The sequence below is a fragment of the Pristiophorus japonicus genome, chromosome 4 (genome assembly GCF_044704955.1).
Source record: "Pristiophorus japonicus isolate sPriJap1 chromosome 4, sPriJap1.hap1, whole genome shotgun sequence".
Taxonomy (NCBI): Eukaryota; Metazoa; Chordata; class Chondrichthyes; family Pristiophoridae; genus Pristiophorus; species Pristiophorus japonicus.
Genome location: NC_091980.1, coordinates 64083115 through 64103341, shown reverse-complemented (window position 1 = coordinate 64103341; position 20227 = coordinate 64083115).

The following is a 20227-nucleotide window of genomic DNA, read 5'->3' as shown; positions in this document are numbered from 1 at the left end:
TGAAATCAATGATCCTGTATTTATGTTGAACTATGGACAAGGTCCCAAGTGGCTTCCCAGCAATGTCGTGGCCAAAGAGGGGAGCAGGGTGTTTCAGGTCAAACTTTCAAATGGACTCATTCACCAGAAACACTTGGACCAAATCAAACTCAGATTCACGGACTGTCCAGAGCAACCCACATTGGACCCTACCTTCTTTGACACCCCCAACATACACACCAGTGGTAACCGACACCGTGATTGGTCATGAAGCAGAACCCATCACCCGCAGCAGCCCAGCAGGACTCACCACACCAGGCAGCCCAGCAAGGCCAGCTGCATAGCCCAGCGAGGGCCCAACAAACGATTCACCAAAACCAGCATTTGCACCGAGATGATCAACCAGGGAAAGAAGGGCCCCAGATCGATTCACCTTGTAAATAGTTACACTGTTGACTTGTGGGGGGGCGGGGGCGGTGGGGGGGGGCGGCGGGAGTGTTGTTATATATGTAAACCTGTATTTACCTTATGTAGCCACCAGAGTCCCAAGGGATTCCACAATCCTTTGGGAGCACAGGTACTTACGAAGGCCTCACAGGCTGGAGAGGGACTCTGGAGACCTGCAATAAAAGACTAAGGTCACACTTTACATTGAGCTCACAGTATCCAGTCAGACTCTTTATTCATACATAACAGTAGAGATAGGTAGTTTGAGGCCAAGGAGGGATTTAAAAACAAGGAGTCAATGTAGTTCAGCATCCCTAACCCTAACTTGATCAGGACATATGTGTAGCAAATCTTTGGACACGTTAGAGTTTATGGAGTGATGGAAGGCAAGCAAGGAAAGCATTGGAGTAGTCGAGTCTGGAGCTGACAAAGGCATGGATAAGGGATTGAGAGGCAGAGCAGCTAAGGTAAGTGTTGTGTATGCATGCCTGTTTACTGTGTGGTGTCTGTAACACTGTTATGCCACACTGAATGTACCCTTATCCTGTACACACCTTACCTGTACACCCGAGGGTGCTGCTGCTGGAGACCTAAGGGTTACCTTCACACGGCAGGTAACCCAGTATAAAAAGGAACTCGCAGCTTGTTGTTCTCCCTCAGGAGCTGCAAATAAAGGGTACAGGTCTACACAGTTTAAGTATCATACCCTGCCTCGTGGAGTCATTGCTAAAGGTGCCTACATACACTACAACTGGCAACGGGAATACGAGGTTATGAACCACACGCTCAGCATGTCAAATCTCAACATCTTTCAGCAATTTACCGATGGGGAAGATTGGGATGCTTTTGTAGAAAGATTGGAACACTTAAGGAGACTGGCTGCACCGTGCGACTTTGGCGACCACTTAAATGAAGCACTAAGGGACTCTAAACCAACGAGAGCAGTGCACCGCATTGATACTTCTAACGGCAGAAACGCTGCCCCGAGTTCCGCAACCCTGAGTCCACCACATGGGGCAAACCGGCTAGCCCCGTGCTGGCACTGTGGAGGAAACCACAGGCCCACCAGTGCCGCTACAAAGACTATGCATGCAAAGAGAAAAGGCACCTTCAAAGGATGTGCAGAAAAAGCTTTACTCACCGCGTCTCTGATGAGTTGGCTGATCACCGGGGCTCCGACTCAGATGAAGTTGCTTAACCCCTGGAAGAAGAGTATAGAACTCATACCTGCTCCACCGAAAGTTCTCCGTGGATGATGAAAGTAGACATTGACAGGGTCCCAGTTTCTATGGAGATCGACACAGGGGCGAGCCAGTCTGCAATGAGCCAAGCAACCTTTGAAGAACTTTGGATGAATCCCACCAATCGACCACAACGGCACCCTGTCCAAGTGAAGCTGCTCCCAGGCCTCCGGGCTCTGGCAATCGACCTCGAACATGGATTCATCGCAGCATCCGCAGGTTCCACTGTCCAGCTCGACTGCCCACAGCATCCCGGTGAAATCTCCAAGACCGAGCATCCAAACTCCACTTTCCGGGCCGAGGCAGCACTCCAAAAGGTGAATGGCGCCAAAAGAAATGGATTCCCGATGTCCAGGGTCAAACTTGTGGAAGGAAAGAGCACCACAGCCTACCTGCAGGAAAGCCAGAAAATGGCAACCGCAGCACAAGGAGAAAGACTTGTAATCAAAATGGCCGCGGCCATGCCACAAGTGAGCATGGAGGAGCATCACGTGACACCGAGTGGCCAATCGGATTTGAAGGCTCCCTTAAAGGAGAACAGTAACCAAAGAAATTTAAAGGAGAAGTTTCAACTATTTGAGTACACGGACTTTAAAGCTAAAGATGCGATTAAAGGGTGCAAGTATGAAAATGTATGTAATGTAACAATGAATTGTGATGCTGGTTTAACTAATGTGATTAATGAGATGAATGCAGGTGTCAGTAAGGTTAAGAACAAGTTTATTATGCTTAACAATAATGATAGAGAATGTGAAATGCCTAATGTAATCATGTCTGTTGAAACCTGGACACCCAAAAGTGATGCAAATGCTAGAATGTATAATGCAGGCTCGACTATGTGTGATCAGAGCCAAGGTGTCATGTATACCTGTAGGACACTGCCCAAGGACATTGGGTCCTATAGGGACCATGCTGATGCCAATGGAACCCCCCCGTGGGAGACCCCCAGGTCCAGCAGGCTACCTGACCATGTAGCCTGGACCTTTGGAATGAATGTGATGCCCCTTGCAGGACACACACACAGCCAGTGGGAGCAGATCCACTACAGGGACAGTGGTCAATGGGCAGCCCAGCCGCCACCAATGGCAACCGGCACCAGACCAGCCCTACAGCCCCTGGCTACCAGGGCCAACACCAGGAGCATGAGGCCAATACCCTTCAGCTTCCCTGGCAAACCCTGCGATGACCTGACCCTCATCCCAATTGGTAGACAAGGAGCCCACCCAGTCTTATGGCCCTGCACACCACCCCACAACAGTGACACCTACTTGGTCCGTGTGTGAGGGAGGAGAAATGTACGAGGCCAGCCTCAAGCACAGGGATCACACCTGGCAACCACACAACCCTCACCACAACCTCCCATAGCTCACCACTGATCACCTCCCCTGGTCATGACAAGAAGGATGTGAAAAACGCACACGGCAGGTAACCCAGTATAAAAAGGAACTCACAGCTTGTTGTCCTCACTCAGGAGCTGCAAATAAAGGACTACAGGTCTACACAGTTTAAGTATCATACCCTGCCTCGAGGAGTCATTACTAAAGGTGCCTACATACACTACAGTAAGGGTAGAAACAAATAGAAATAATCAGTCTCGGTGATGGAAAGGATGAATCTTAACTCAGGATTGAACAGCATGCCTAGATTTGCAAATGATCTGGTTTAGCCTGAGGCACTGGCCAGGAACAGGAATGGAGTCAGTGGCAAAGGAACAGAATTTGAACAAATGGTTGCTTCAGTCTATCCAATACTGAGTTGGAAAACGTTAACTTGGAACAAGCAGTCTGATAGTAGATTGGTTGAGAAAGATGGTAGAAAGATAAAGCTTGGTGTCATCAGCAAGTGACCCCATGCCTGCAAATAATGTCACTGAGGGGCGGCATGTAGATAAAGAAAAGGAGGGGACTTAAGATAGATCTTTGGGGACTTCAGACATGAGCAGGGAAGAGAAGCCATTTCTGGTGATGCACTGGCTATTGGGTAGGTAGGAGTGGAACTATGAATATGTTGTCCCACAGAGCGGAATGGTGGAGAAGTGTTGGTGGATAATGGCTTGATCAACCGTGATGAAGGTTGTGGACAGGTCACAAGGACAAGGAGAGATAATCCACCATGGTCAGAGTCACAGAGGATATTATTCATGACTTTGGATTGAGCGGTTTTAGTGCCATAGAGAGAGTGAAAACTGGACTGGTGTGATTCAAGTAGGGAGCTTCAAAAAAGACGATTCATCATGCGAGGATTCCAAACCTGGCATGAGAAAGGTATTAATAGGTTAGACCAAGTACATAACAGGAACCAGATAATCCCTCCCAATAGCTCAGACAAGTTTCACATCACCCAACATAACTAGTGCATTACTACTGCCTCCAAACAGAACCCTTCCCTCAGGACCCAGCCACACTACAAAAGATATGCTGAAAGTTGAGCCCCCAGAACTGGTACCTCCACTCTCCAACAGACCCCTGCAACCACAACTTCATGTTTGTCTCCAGAGCAGAAGTCAAAGTAAAATCCTGAAGCAGTTCTGGGAATGAGACCTCGGAGGCCAGATAGAACAAGAATGCAGACGGGAAGAGAAGCAAATCCTCACTTACAGCAGAATGCGTGAGAGCCAGCTCTATACACTATTTACAGCACTCGCAATTCCTTCCAAAATTCCATTCCTCCATAAGAATAGCTGTTAGAGGCACACTGCTGCAGATGCTTTGTTTGTGTCCCACCATATCCACCCATTCTTGATTGTATTCTTGGAGGCCACAGTGAATATGATGGGACTCAATTGCTGCACCCCTAATTGCTGCTGGAAGCTGAGCTTGCCACAAAAAAGATGCATTGCCCTTCCGTAGTGAAGTGCAATGATGTGCATAACAAACATGGGTGTAACCCTTGTGATACATATGCCAGTAGAACAGATACTGTACAGACTCCACCTGGAATTCTGGAAGTACTATGCAATAAGGTGCCCTTTTTTGGAAGACTACAAGCCAAATAACCCCCACATACCCAAACTGTACCTCAAGAAGGTAGCAATGAACCAACTTTGATCATCACCACGAGCCAACAAAGGATTTGCTTCCGTTGACTACGTCCAAATACGGTAACAATCTAACCCTTTCAAGACCCTGTTTTATGCAAAGACACTCAATACCTCCCTAATCTAATCAAGCCCAAGGAACATCATCAATGTACCTTGACTCCAGCATGTGCTTAACTATACCAACAATTCCAAGGTTCCAATGTAATCTCCTATAAGGACCATGTACCAAAACTGTACAGTAGTTAAGATTTTTTGTTTTCCTGAATTAAAAAGTGAAATTCCTGAAATTTTAATTATATTTTATTAATTTACAATTTATCTTTTAAAATGCTTCAAAGGTTTTAATAAAGTATCTAATTTCAAAATGAGCATAAAATAGACTATATATCATTTTGAGTGCAGGGCATTAACAGAAAGGCAAAAAATGCTGCATACATTCCTCAGTTTCATTAATATTTTCTTATTAATTCCTGGGATTTATTACTGATCTCTAATTGCCCTTGAGAAGGTGGTGGTGAGCTGTATTTTTGAACAGCTGCAATCTTTCTGGTGATGGTATTTCCACAGTGCTGTTAGGGAGGGAGCTCCTGGATTTCGACCCAGCAACAATGAAGGAACGGCAAAATATTTCCAAGTCAGGATGGTATGTGATTTGGAGGGGAACTTTCAGGTGATGCTGTTCCCATGTGCCTGCTGCCCTTTTCCTTCTAGGTGGTAGAGGTCGTAGGTTTGGGAGGTACTGCCAAAGAAGCCTTGGTGAGTTGCTGCAGTGCATCTTGTAGATGGTACACAACGCAGCCATGGTGGTGTAGGGAGTAAATATTTAACGTGGTGGATGGGGTGCCAATCAAGCGGACTGCTTTGTCCTGGATGACGTTAAGCTTCTCGAGTGTTATTGGAGCTGCACTCATCCAGGCAAGTGGAGAGTATTCCATCAACTCCTGAATTGTAGATGGTGGAAAGCCTTTGGAGAGCCAGGAGGTGAGATACTTGCCGCAGAATACCCAGCCTCTGACCTGCTCTTATTACAACAGTATTTATGTGGCTGGTCCAGTTAAGTTTCTAGTCAATGATGACCCCCAGGATGTTGATGCTGGGGGATTCAACAACAACAACTTGTTGATATCAGTGATGCTAAAGCCGTTGAATGTCAAGGGGTTAGACTCTGGCTTGTTGGAGATAATCATTACCGAGCCTAAGACACTGCCATGAGGAACTCCTGCAGTGAAGTCCTGGGGCTGAAATGATTAACCTCCAACAACCACAATCATCTTCCTTTGTGCTAGGTATGACACCAGCCAGAAGGTTTTTCCCCGATTCCCATTGACTTCAGTTTTACTCGGGCTCCTTGATGCCAGACTCTGTCAAATGCAGCCTTGATGTCCAGGGCAACTCACCTCTGTAATTCAATTCTTTTGTCCATTTTTGGACCAAGGCTGTAATGAGGTCTGGAGCTGAGTGGTCCTGGCAGAACCCAAACTGAGCATCGGTGAGCAGGTTATTGGCGAGTAAGTGTCACTTGATAGCACCATCAATGACACCGTCCATCACTTTGCTGATGATTGAGCATAGACTGATGGTTACCACTGGCCGGATTAGATTTGTCCTGCTTTTTGTGGACAGACATACCTGGACAGTTTTCCATATTGTCAGGTAGGTGCCAGTGTTGTAGCTATACTGAACAGCTTGGCTAAAGGTGCGGCTCATTCTGCAGCAGAAGTCTTCAGTACAACAGCTGGGATGTTGTCAGGGCCCATAGCCTTTGCTGTATCCAGTGCACTCAACCATTTCTTGATATCACATGGAGTAAATCGAATTGACTGAAGACTGGCTTCTGTGATGGTGGGGACTTCAGGAGGAGGCCAATATGGATCATCTGCTTGGCACTTCTGGCTCGTTGCAAATGCTTCAGCCTTGTCTTTTGCACTCTCCTGCTGGGCTCCATGATCATTGAGGATGGGGATAGTCATGGAGCCTCCTCCTCCCGTTACTTGTTTAATTATCCACCACCATTCACGACTGGATGTGGCAGGACTGCAGAGCTTTGATCTAATCTGTTGATTGTGGGATTGCTTAGCTCTGTCTATAGCATGCTGTGTTGCAGCTTCCCCAGGTTGGCACCTCATTTTAGTTATGCTTAGTGCTGCTCCAGGCATGCTCTTCTACACTCCTCGTTGTACCAGAGTTGGTACCCTGTCTTGACAGTAATGGTAGAGTGAGGGATATGCCGGGCTAAGAGGTTACAGATTGTGTGGAATACAATTCTGCTGCTGCTCATGGTCCACAGTGCCTCATGGATGCCCAGTGTTGAGCTGCTATCTGTATATTGAGTTTGTTCTACCTATTCCCTTGCAGGTATAGGTCCCTTGCAGTCAGAATCAGGAGGAACTGAAGGAAATCCATATTAGTCATGAAATTGTGTTAGGGAAATTGATGGGATTGAAGGCCAATAAATCCCCAGGGCCTGATACTCTGCATACTAGATTACTTAAGGAAGAGGCCCTAGAAATAGTGGATGCATTGGTGGTCATTTTCCAACATTCTATAGACTCTGGATCAGTTCCTATGGATTGGAGGGTAGCTAATGTAACCCCACTAATTCAAAAAGGAGGGAGAGAGAAAACAGGGAATTATAGACCAGTTAGCTTGGCTTCGGTAGTGGGGAAAATGTTGGAATCAATTATTAAAGATGTAATAGCAGCGCATTTGGAAAGCACTGACAGGATCGGTCCAATAAGCATGGGTTTATGAAAAGGAAATCATGCTTGACAAATCTAGAATTTTTTGAGGATGTAACTAGTAGAGTGGACAAGGGAGAACCTGTGGATGTGATGTATTTAGACTTTCAAAAGGTTTTTGACAAGGTCCCACACAAGAGATTAGTGTGCAAAATTAAAGCACATGGTATTGGGGGTAACGTGGATAGAGAACTGGTTGGCAGACAGGAAGCAAAGAGTAGGAATAAACGGATCCTTTTCAGAATGGCAGGCAGTGACTAGTGGGGTACTGCAAGGTTCAGTGCTGGGCCCGCAGCTATTTACAATATACATTAATGATTTGGCAAAGGAATTGAATGTAATATCTCCAACTTTGCAGATGACACTAAGCTGGGTGGTGGAGTGAGCTGTGAGGAGGATGCTAAGAGGCTGCAGGGTGACTTGGACAGGTTAGGTGAGTGAGCAAATACATGGCAGATACAGTATAATGTAGATAAGTGTGAGGTTATCCACTTTGGTGGCAAAAACATGGAGGCAGAATATTATCTGAATGGTGACAGATTAGAAGAAGGGAGGTGCAACGAGACCTGGTCATAGTACATCAGTCATTGAAAGTTGGCATGTAGGTACAGCAGACGGTGAAGAAGGCAAATGGCATGTTGGCCTTCATAGTGAGAGGATTGAGTATAGGAGCAGGGAGGTCTTACTGCAGTTGTACAGGGCCTTGCTGAGGCTACACCTTGAATATTGTGTACAGTTTTGGTCTCCTAATCTGAGGAAGGACAAGCTTGCTATTGAGGGAGTGCAGCGAAGGTTCACCAGACTGATTCCCGGGATGGCAGGACTGACATATGAAGAAAGAGTGGATCGACTAGGCTTATATTCACTGGAATTTAGAAGAATGAGAGGGGATCTCATAGAAACATATTAAATTCTGACGAGATTGGACAGACTGGATGCAGGAAGAATATTCCCAATATTGGGGAAGTCCAGAACCAGGGGTCACAATCTAAGGATAAGCGGTAAGCCATTTAGGACCGAGATGAGGAGAAACTTCTTCACTCAGAGAATTGTGAACCTGTGGAATTCTCTACCACAGAAAGTTGTTGATGCCAGTTCGTTGGATATATTCAAGGGGGAGTTAGATGTGGCCCTTATGGCTAAAGGGATCAAGAGGTATGGAGAGAAAGCAGGAATGGGGTACTGAAGCTGCATGATCAGCCATGGTCATATTGAATGGTGATGCAGGCTTGAAAGGTCTACTCCTGCATCTATTTTCTATGTTTCTATGTTTCTATTCCTTCCCAAACATCAGTCCCAGTTATTCTACATGCCAAAGAATGGCACTCGGCACAAACACCAACATAAGTATAAAAATACATTGCCTGCTCAACAAATATTCACCATTCAAACTCTAGATACCAAAAATTATTTACAATTAGATACATTGGATCCTGGCCTTTACTAACAAATTCTAAAGGGGCTTTGGGGGTGGAATCTCACACATATATCAGAGGGACATAATATGGAGCCTGGTGGAAGAGCAGTCGTCGACAAGCCCAGTGAAAGGAGGCATGGCAGCCAGCAGGAGCTGAAAGTGACATCCACCTGGGGGTACAGGATCTTTTTTTTTCTCATAACAATGATTTTTTTTTATCCTCTGCTATATTTTGTGGTCTCCACTCTCTTGAAGGGCATACGAGACACATCTCTACTACCAGGATTATTAACAGCAGGAGACATCCCCACCCTCTTAACCCCAGAATGGCATCAGCAATGGAGGTTATTGGACAATCCCTGCACTTGCATCAGGACCAAAGATCTGCAGATTTTTGGCCCTGCAAAGTTCAATGTGCAACTTTATTCCTAAAAATTAATCGGATATTGATTTTACAACAGCCTTCACAAATGCTATTACTTCACTGTGTCTAGTGGTAATTATATATTCCAAGTAGTGGAGTTCCTGAGTCCCAAATAGATGTACTTTGGAAAACAAATGTTGCTCTAATGTAGTCCTATACTGTTATCTACATTTGTTTATATTGACATTTAATGTAGACTGGATAGGTATATCTTGGTAGCAGACTGTTACTTCTTGTGTCTAATTTCATCAGTTTACAGTGCAGTGAGTTTGCATGGCTAATATAGCGCCTTTTTTCCACATGCACCTTAATTGAATAATGTTAAAACTGCAGACTCTTCTGCAATCAAGCAGATTACACAAATGAACAATTTTCATTTAAATGAATGGAAGGTCAGTCTCCTTTTGTAATCCTTTCATGCTCTTTTCTGATTGGGCTGTAATTTCAGAATAATGTAAGTCAACTACAGAAAAAAACACTGAAATAATGAAGAATGTCAGTTCTCCATTAATTTGAATACTATAACCTTGCAATTACTTTTCCTGATACGTGGGTGAAACAGAAAAAATTTTAAGTCATACAGTTTTGATATAATTAAGAGTTAAAATGGAAGCTGTTACTCATTATCAAGCTACAGAATGAAAGCCACAGTCCTGCTGTCTGTGAGACTCCAAGAAATGTTTGTTTGATCTGTAAGATGTAGGTGCCAGTCAAATTGCACATGGTCAAAATATCTGGAGATATGGAAGACCTGGACAAAGTGCATTCATTTGCTCATCATCTATCAATGGGGTTAAAATTTTCTCTGAGCTTTTCCCATTTATGCCAGAGGCTATGGCACCAGAGCAGGAGAAGCTTGAGGGAATTCACCTCTATTGTGTCTTTGAACTTGATTAACTGACAATTCTATTCAAAGGCCTTTGAGGCTGGCATATCTTCAGTTCAGTAGTGAATGGATCATATGATGTGAATCAACATATGAACTGCACCACCCACATCCAACATTGTGTTAGAATATCTATAAAAGACTGTCCGAAAATCTTGAAAATTATTGGATTATTCAAGAAATAAATCAATGGGGTTAAAATTTTCTCTTAGCTTTTCCCATTTATGCCAGAGGCTATAGCACCAGAGGAGGAGAAGCTTGAAGGAATTCACCTCCATTGTGTCTTTGAACTTGATTAACTGACAATTCTATTCAAAGGCCTTTGAGTCTGGCATATCTTCAGTTCAGTAGTGAATGGAACATATGATGTGAATATGATACTTAAAGGGTTGACGGTGGATAGGCAATGCCAGACATTTAAAGATCACATGGATGAACTTCAACAATTGTACATCCCTGTCTGGAGTAAAAATAAAACATGGAAGGTGGCTCAACCGTGGCTAACAAGGGAAATTAGGGATAGTGTTAAATCCAGGGAAGAGGCATATAAATTGGCCAGAAAAAGCAGCAAACCTGAGGACTAGGAGAAATTTAGAAATCAGCAGAGGAGAACAAAGGGTTTAATTAGGAGGGGGAAATAGAGTATGAGAGTAAGCTTGCAGGAACATAAAATCTGACTGCAAAAGCTTCTATAGATATGTGAAGAGAAAAAGATTAGTGAAGACATATGTAGGTCTCTTGCAGTCAGAATCAGGTGAACTTATAACGGGGAACAAAGAAATGGCAGAACAATTGAACAAATACTTTGGTTCTGTCTTCACTAAGGAAGACACACATAACCTTCCAGAAAAACTAGGGGACCGAGGTTCTAGCGAGAAGGAGGAACTTGTGATATATTCACAGAGCACAGCACACACAGCTTCCTAACATGGCAGGCAGCTCTCTCGGAAGTCTCCGGAAATCTGCCCGGGCTGTTTATTATTAACCCTGCACTTGCAGTACACAATACGTCCACATCCACAGTGTGGAGCTACAAACATTACAAGCTTACAGACATTACACTTCTCCCTCCTTAATGAAGAAGCCATCATAACAAACATCATACATAACTTTCATGTTTATACATAACACAGGATATAAACTTATTTTTTTCCATATTTACAAATTTAACTTTACCACTTGTTTTCTGTTTTGAAGAGGATAACTTCGCTCTCGAACTGAACCTTCCAAACATGGTGTCGATTTCACACTCATTCGAGACTCATCCTGAGGAACGTTATCCTCCACGGAATTTCCTTGATTTTCATTTGAACTCACTCTAACTTCAGGCTCTTTGTTTTCCTGACTCGGACTCAGACTTTCATTCTGGTTCTCTCCTGGATTTGTTTCCAGTACATTGGATTTAGGATTTGCTACTGGTGTATCAAACTATCTGATGAGTCAGAAATAATTGAATCATTCCCACCTTCAACTCCTTCCATGTCTGTAGGTAAAATATGATCAGTATGAACAAACCTAACCTGTCCATTGTCAAACATCTTTCCCAAATATGTGCAAGGACCACAAATCTTCACCACTCTTCCTGGTAACCACTTTAACCATTTATGGTGATGGTTCTTCACTCTCATCTTTTGATTTAATTTCACACTTCTCACTTTTACTCTACCTCTATCATGATTCTCTTTCTGTCTTAATTGTGTCTCTTCTACGGACTGTGCCAAATTTGGCTTTAACAACAAGAATCTGGTTCGTGGCTGTCGTTTGAGAAACAACTCTGCTGGTGTTCTACCAGTAGTTGTATGAGGAGTATTTCGATATGTAATCAGAAAATTCGCCAATTTGTGATCCAATGACAACTGTCATTTCCTTGGATTTGGATCTAACATTTGTTTTATGAGGGCACATTTTACAATTTGTACAGTGCGCTCTGCTGCACCATTCGAAGAAGGATGGTATGATGGAACCTTAGTATGTTTCATACCATTTTTGCTCGTGAATTGTGCAAATTCTTCTGAACGAAATTGTGGTCCATTATCCGAAACAATCTCTTCAGGGAGGCCAAATGAAGAAAAGAATTTTCGTAAAATGTCCAATGTTTTACTTGTTGTTATTTTCCACATTGGAAACACCTCAACCCACTTCGAATGGCTATCAATCACAATGAACAATTGTTGTCCTTCTAACTCAGCAAAATCTATATGTAGCCTTTGCCACACCCTGGAGGCCATTTCCATGGCTGTAATGGTACTGGTGGTGGTTGCTTGCTTACTGATTGACATGTCATACACTGACTCACGATGTACTCTATATCTTTATCAAGACCTGGCCACCATAAATAACTGCGTGCAAAACTCTTGGTCAAGCACATTCCCAGGTGCTGGTCATGGAGGTCTCCGAATAACTTGCACCTGAATTTATTTGGTATAACCACTCTTGCACCCCACATGATACAATCTTTATCGACTGATAATTCATTCCTACGAACGAAGAATGGATGTGTATCTTTGTCTGTTACCTGGTTTGGCCATCCATTTGCAATATACTCATATACCTTTGACATCACTGGGTCACGTTTGGTTGCTCTATCAATCTCTTCAGCTGTGACTGGTAGTTCATCAATGTATGAAAAATAAAACACTTCTTCCCTATCGGGTGTAACTTGTGATGGGGAAGGCAATCTAGACATTGCATCAGCGTTACTGTGATCAGCTGATCGTCTGTATTTAATATCATGTATATGCTGACAAAATCAAAGCCCATCTCTGCATTCGGGCTGCAGCTAATGTTGGAACTGGGGACTTCGGATGGAGGATTGCTGTTAGGGGCTTATGTTCCGTAACGATGGTAAACTTATGACCATACAAGTATTTGTGAAACTTCTTGACCCCAAAAATTAATGCCAAAGCTTCCCTTTCAATTTACGCATAATTACTCTCACTGGCACTGAGAGTGTGTGAAGCAAAAGCAATTGGTCTCTCCTCTCCACTACTTGATACATGAGAGATTGCTGCCCCAACTCCATATGGAGAGGCATCACATGCTAGCTTAATCTCCTTAGATATGTCATAGTGAACTAACATGGTGCTCTCTACCAATTTGCTTTTACACTCCTTGAATGCTGTATCGCATTCTTTTGACCACCTCCAATGGACCTGTTTTTTCAAAAGTTCATTCAGTGGATGTAATACTGTAGCCAAATTTGGTAGGAACTTCCCATAATAGTTCAAAAGACCCAAGAATGAACGAAGTTCAGTGACATTCCTGGGAGTGGGTGCATTTCTGATTGCATCCAATTTTTCCATGGTTGGATGTAAACCATCTTTGTCTACTCTGTACTCTAAGTACTCCACTGAGTTTTTAAATAACTCACACTTTCGAGCAGACACTCGTACTCTGTGCTTCTCCAGCCGTTTGAGGACTTCATTCAATATGTTATTATGAATTTGCCTATTTGGTGCTGCAATTAGTATGTCATCCAAATAACATACTACCCCTTCAATACCTTGCAAAATCTGGTTCATCACTCCTTGGAATATGGAAGGGGTAGAAGACACTCCAAACGGTAGCCTATTAAATTGATATAGGTCTAGATGAGTATTTATAGTCAAACATGGCTTGGACTCCTCATCTAGTTCAAGCTGTAAGTAGGCATTCGTAAGATCCAGTTTTGTGAAGATCTGACCACCTGTCAGTGTTGTGAACAAATCTTCTATATTCGGCAATGTATTGGGGACATTACCTTCTAGAACCTGGTTTACGGTTACCTTATAATTACCACACAATCTTACTTTACCATCGGACTTAGGTACAACAACAATGGGTGTAGCCCAATTATATCGATCTATCTTACAAATAATGTTCTCAATCTCTCGTCTTTTGTGTTCTTGCTCAACTTTCTCCTTGAGTGCATATGGTACGAAACGTGGCTTGTAGTAAACCGATCTAGCCTCCTGCTGTACCCTGACACTCGCCTTGAAGCCTTGGATAGGACTGCCCGTTTCACAGAACACCTTCGGATACTGCTTGATAACTTCATCCGGTAATGAAAAACTCGCTTCCATACAGAAAATCTTACTCCAATCCAGCTTCAGTGAGCTCAACCAATTTCTTCCTAGTAAGGCAGGCTTGTCTCTTTTCACTACTATTAGAGGCAAGTTCTGAAATTGATCTTTATATTTCACCGGTACGGTGATACGAGCTACCACAGGAATTTTCTCTCCTGAGTAGCCTCGCAGCTCTATCTTGGATTTCTCCAGTTGGAATTCACGCAATTTGTCGCGGTACAGTGACTCCGGTACTACACTCACAGATGCACCTGTGTCGATTTCAATTGGTATCTTGAATCCCGCAACATCTATGTGGATTTTGATGCTTTCCGAATCGCTGCCCGTTAACCTCCTGCTCCTGATGACGTGTAACTCTAACATCTCCTCGTCCTGTTGTTGTTCTTCCATGCTATGTAGTCCCTTTGGATTTCTACTCATAGCTTTGAACGCTGGACTCATAGCTTTTAAAGCTGGTTTAACCTTCAGTCGGCATGCCTTCGCAAGATGCCCAGTCTTCCTGCAGAAGAAACATTCTGCCTTCACGTATGGACAACTTTGAGCAATGTGTTGTCCCAGTCACCTATAGCACGACTTTGATGCTCTGTTAGAATTTCCTGTTTCTGAGACTTTGGGCCATGCCCGTCTTTTACTTTGGACCTGCAGGTGATTTACCTCGGTTGACTGACGACCGTAATCATTATTTAATTCTCGGGAATATTGTTCGGCCATGGTCATCGACCTCGCTGTCTGACAAGCAATCTCAAAAGTCAAGTCATCCGTCATCAATAACTTCCTTCTGATCGCATCATTTTTCACCCCACAAACAAAACGATCCCATAATGCTCGGTTTTGAAAGTTTCCAAAATTACAGTGCATCGATAGCTTCTTTAATGCAATGATGTAATCACTGAGTCTTTTGATTCTGAATCCCGAAATGATAACTTTCAGCAATTTCTAACGGTTTGGGGTTATAGTGCTGCACCAGCTTCATTAAAATCTCTTTAAGCGTTGTGTCCTTTGGTTCGTCAGGCACAAGCAGATTTACAAGAGCGTCATAAAATGCCGGACCTGCCTCCGATAAGAAGATTGCCCTCTCAAGTTCCAACACAGCCTGATTCTGGACTGCGTTGTCTGGAACTTCGATTATGTTATTTGCAATGAAATACATTTCTAGCCAATCCACTTACGCTTTAAAACATTCCTGGTCATGTCTATATTCTCACAAATATCCCAATACACCTGCCATTTTAATCTCTAGCTGTTCACACCGTGTGCTGTATTTTACATCGGATTTTGTAGCTTTTTTCCAAAGATAGAAACTTCCAAAGTCTCTCTGTCGGCTGGCTGAATCCTTCACCAACAAAATTTAAGCTTTAAATCATCCGAAAAATCCCATCTCTTTCGCCAAATGTGATATATTCACAGAGCACAGCACACACAGCTTCCTAACATGGCAGGCAGCTCTCTCGGAAGTCTCTGGAAATCTTCCTTGGCTGTTTATTATTAACCCTGCACTCGCAGTACACAATACGTCCACATCCACAGTGTGGAGCTACAAATATTACAAGCTTACAGACATTACAGAAATGAAGGAAATCCTTATTAGTCAGGAAAGTGTGTTAAGGAAATTGATGGGATTGAAGGCCGGTAAATCCCCAGGGCATTATAGTCTGAATCCCAGAGTACTTAAGGAAGTGGCTCTAGAAATAGTGGATGCATTGGTGGTCATTTTCCAACATTCTATAGGCTCTGGATTAGTTTCTATGGATTGGAGGGTAGCTAATGTAACCCCACTTTTTAAAAAAGGAGGGAGAGAGAAAACGGGTAATTAGCCTGACATCGGTAGTGAGAAAAATGTTGGAATCAATTATTAAAGGTGAAATAGCAGCGCATTTAGAAAGCAGTGACAGGATCGGTCCAAGTCAGCATGGATTTATGAAGGGGAAATCATGCTTGACAAATCTTTTAGAATTTTTTGAGGATGTAACTAGTAGAGTAGACAAGTGAGAGCCAGTGGATGTGATGTATTTAGACTTTCAAAAGATTTTTGACAAGGTCCCACACAAGAGATAATTGTGCAAAATTAAAGCACATGCTATTGAGGGCCATGTACTGACGTGGATAGAGAACTGGTTGACAGACAGGAAGCAAAGAGTAGGAATAAACGGGTCCTTTTCAGAATGGCAGGCAGTAACTAGTGGGTTACCGCAAGGTTCAGTGCTGGGACACCAGCTATTTACAATATACATTAATGATTTGGATGAAGAAATTGAATGTAATAGCTCCAAGTTTGCAGATGACACTAAGCTGGGTGGCAGTATGAGCTGTTAGGAGGATGCTAAGAGGCTGCAGGGTGACTTGGACAAATTAGGTGAGTGGGCAAATGCATGACAGATGCAGTATAATGTAAATAAATGTGAGGTTATCCACTTTGGTGGCAAAAACATGGAGGCAGAATATTATCTGAATGGTGACAGTTTAGAAAAAGGGGAGGTCCAACGAGACCTGGGTGTCATGGTACATCAGTCATTGAAAGTTGGCATGCAGGTACAGCAGGCAGTGAAGACTGCAAATGGTATGTTGGCCTTCATAATGAGAGGATTTGAGTATAGGACAGGTAGGTCTTACTGCAGGATCTTGGTGAGGCCACACCTTGAATATTGTGTACAGTTTTGGTCTCCTAATCTGAGAAAGGACATTCTTGCTATTGAGGGAGTGCAGCGAAGGTTCACCAGACTGATTCCCGGGATGGCAGGACTGACATATGAAAAAAGACTGGATCAACTCGGCTTATATTCACTGGAATTTAGAAGAATGAGAGGGGATCTCATAGAAACATATATAAAATTCTGATGGAATTGGACAGATTAGATGCAGGAAGAATATTCCCGATGTTGGGGAAGTCCAGAACCAGGAGTCACAGTCTAAGGATAAGCGGTAAGCCATTTAGGATCGAGATGAGGAGAAACTGCTTCACTCAGAGAATTGTGAACCTGTGGAATTTTCTACCACAGAAAGTTGTTGAGGCCAGTGCGTTAGATATATTCAAAAGGGAGTTAGATGTGGCCCTTACAGCTAAAGGGATCAAGGGGTATGGAGAGAAAGCAGGAATGGGGTATTAAAGTTGCATGATCAGCCATGATCATATTGAATGGTGGTGCAGGCTCGAAGGGCTGAATGGCCTACTCCTGCACCTACTTTCTATGTTTCTATATTTCTATGTTTCTATAAAAGAGGATATTTAATCCCTTAGGAGGAATTGATTCTAACTTTGTAATTTAAGGCATTGTCATTTTAGTTTCTTGCTGTGCCTTGTGGCTTCTGTGCATAATCTTACTTCTAAATAAATCTGATTGAATTTTTACCCATGTGCAATGGTCAGATTGAATGGTATTCACTGCCTTTAGGAAAATATTTTAGATTGTTGTCCGCAGCCTATATAATCTCTGGTGCATAATTCAGAGGTAATTGTCGGTGCTGTGGTAAACTGCCCCACTCAGCACGTATAAAGGAGCAAGTATTGAGTGATAGGCATTTTAGTTTACTTACAGAAATTGGCTCTCTGCCATGCATGCAAGACAAAAGAGTTGGGAGTAAACCCCACCTGAAACAATGAATATTCAAATGCTTCATATTTAAAATAAAAGCAGATTTCTTATGGTAATTCAACATTGTTCATAAGAAAATAATATTAGAATGTAATGTTCAATGCATTATTCTGCTAGCAAGTTGAAGCTGGTAAGGCCACAGTTTAATTATTAAGTAAACAAAGCATCAGGTGATTCGGGGTTAAATTGTTGTTTGGTCAGGGAACTTTACAGATTGAAAAATATCTTGTCAGTTTCATGTCACAATTTAGGTGCATTCAATGATTATTTTGCATCCATAACAAAACATTTTGGGCCCAAGTTTCCACATGATTTGTGCCTGATTTTTAGGAGCAACTGGTGGAGAACGGACTATCTTAGAAATCGCAATTCTCCACATTTTTTTTCTGCAGTTCTAGTCAGGTAGAACAGTTCCACTTTGGAACAGAATTTTTTCTTCAAAAGGGGGCGTGTCCGGCCACTGACGCCTGATTTCAAAGTTTCCACAGTGAAAACGTACTCCAAACTAACTTAGAATGGAGCAAGTGAAGATTTTTGTAGAACTGAAAAAACCTTGTATACACATTAAAAAATCAGGCGCAGATTACAAATTAGGCGTCCAGAACGAGGTGGGGGGGGAGGGGGGGGAAGGGAAGTCATTTATAATAAATTCTTATTTATACTTATACAAATATTATACAAATAAATCCAACCTGAATAAAAATTTATAAGCAAAGTAAAGATTAAATAAACCATCTTCCTACCTGTGTGAAAGTGCTTCAGCCAGGGAGAATGCTGCGGGGGGGGGGAGGTGGGGGGGAAGGAGGCAGCCGTTCGTTCCCGCGGGGGGGGGGGAGGAGGGAAACGGCTGCCTCAACTTTCTGAGGCTTCCTGCAGCCTTCTCACTGCTGCAGGAAGCCTCAGTGCTGATGTGCTGATGGCAATGTGCTTTTATTAAAAAATGTTCAAAAATTAAACAGCTACAAAGAACTACAAAAATGGCCGAGTGCCAATGTTTCCTTCACACTGCGCGTGCGCGAAAGCTCCAACGCGCACGCGCAGCGTTGCCGGCAGGAAAAAAACTAATTTAAATAGTACCCGCCCCCTCCCACTTACAAAATCAGCGCGAGTGTAGGCTCAGCCCCCCTGGGCGCCGCGCCAAACAGACATGGAGCTGCAGGGCGCTCCAGAATCGCGCGTTTTTTTTTCCGGCGCCGTTTTCGGAGGGGCGCCCGTTTTTTATCGTGTGGAAACTCGGGCCCAATTGTCTCAAAAGTGACAAGTCAGGTGTGATTTTAAACATATTAGTTGTTTTCCAATGGTGTTATAGGAACATAGGAACAGGAGGAGGCCATTCAACCCCTCGAGCCTGTTCTGCCATTTAATGAGATCATGGCTTACCTGTATCTTAACTCCACCCACTTGCCTTGGCTCCATATCCTTTTATATATTTGACTAGCAAAAATCTATCCATCTCAGATTTAAAATTATTAATTGAGCTGGCATCTACTACTTTTTGTGGGAGAGAGTTCCACACTTCTACCACCCTTTGCATGAAGTGTTTCCTAATGTCTCTCCTGAATGGCCTGGCTCTGATTTGAAGGTTATGACCCCTTGCCCTATACTTCCCCACCAGCAGAAAAAGTTTCTCTTATCCACCCTATCAATGCCTTTCAAAATCCTAAAAACCTCAAATCAAATGGCGGCCTCTCTGCAGAGAGTCTGTGGCTATTCCACGCCGCCCTATGGCAGATGCTTTCAGGCGGCCAGAGGCCTTATCTGGAAGGGCAATTTTGGCCCCATATTCTCAATAAACAGCCATTGCTTTGCTTTCTAAATGGCAACTAAAGAAAGTGCAGTTGCTCTTAATCACAAATATTGTCAGTAAGTTAAAAATTGAGCAGTTCATAATTAGGAAACAAGCAGCCGCTAACATTTCAAATATAAAACTTGCCTGAAATGAGGCTCTAAGAATTTAATCTCCAGTTTGTTTCAAAGTTTTGGGGGAAAAGCAAAGAAAATTCCTGCAGGACGCAGGGGTACCTCCTCTACTTCAACTCTCAGAAACCTACTGATGCATGTGGGAAATACTGCAAACATCACATGCTCTGAATGCACCAACGCGATTGGTAAATCCCTTCAGCTTTTCCAGGGGGGAAAAACACTCAAGGCCTAGGGGCCGAAATTGCCCCGGGCCGGAAGTGGTGGGAGCGGGTTACCACAAATCTAAGAGGCGGCAATGGAGCGGAGATTCCTTACCGATTGGGGGCGGATCAGTGGACCGACCCACCGAAATTGCCCCCAGGCCGGAAGTGGTGGGAACGGGTTACCACACCGCCCATTTTCCCGCCGCGTCGGGCACTCGCTGACCTCTTATCAACCAATGATGACCCCCTTTCCGACCCTCATGCAGAATTGCCCC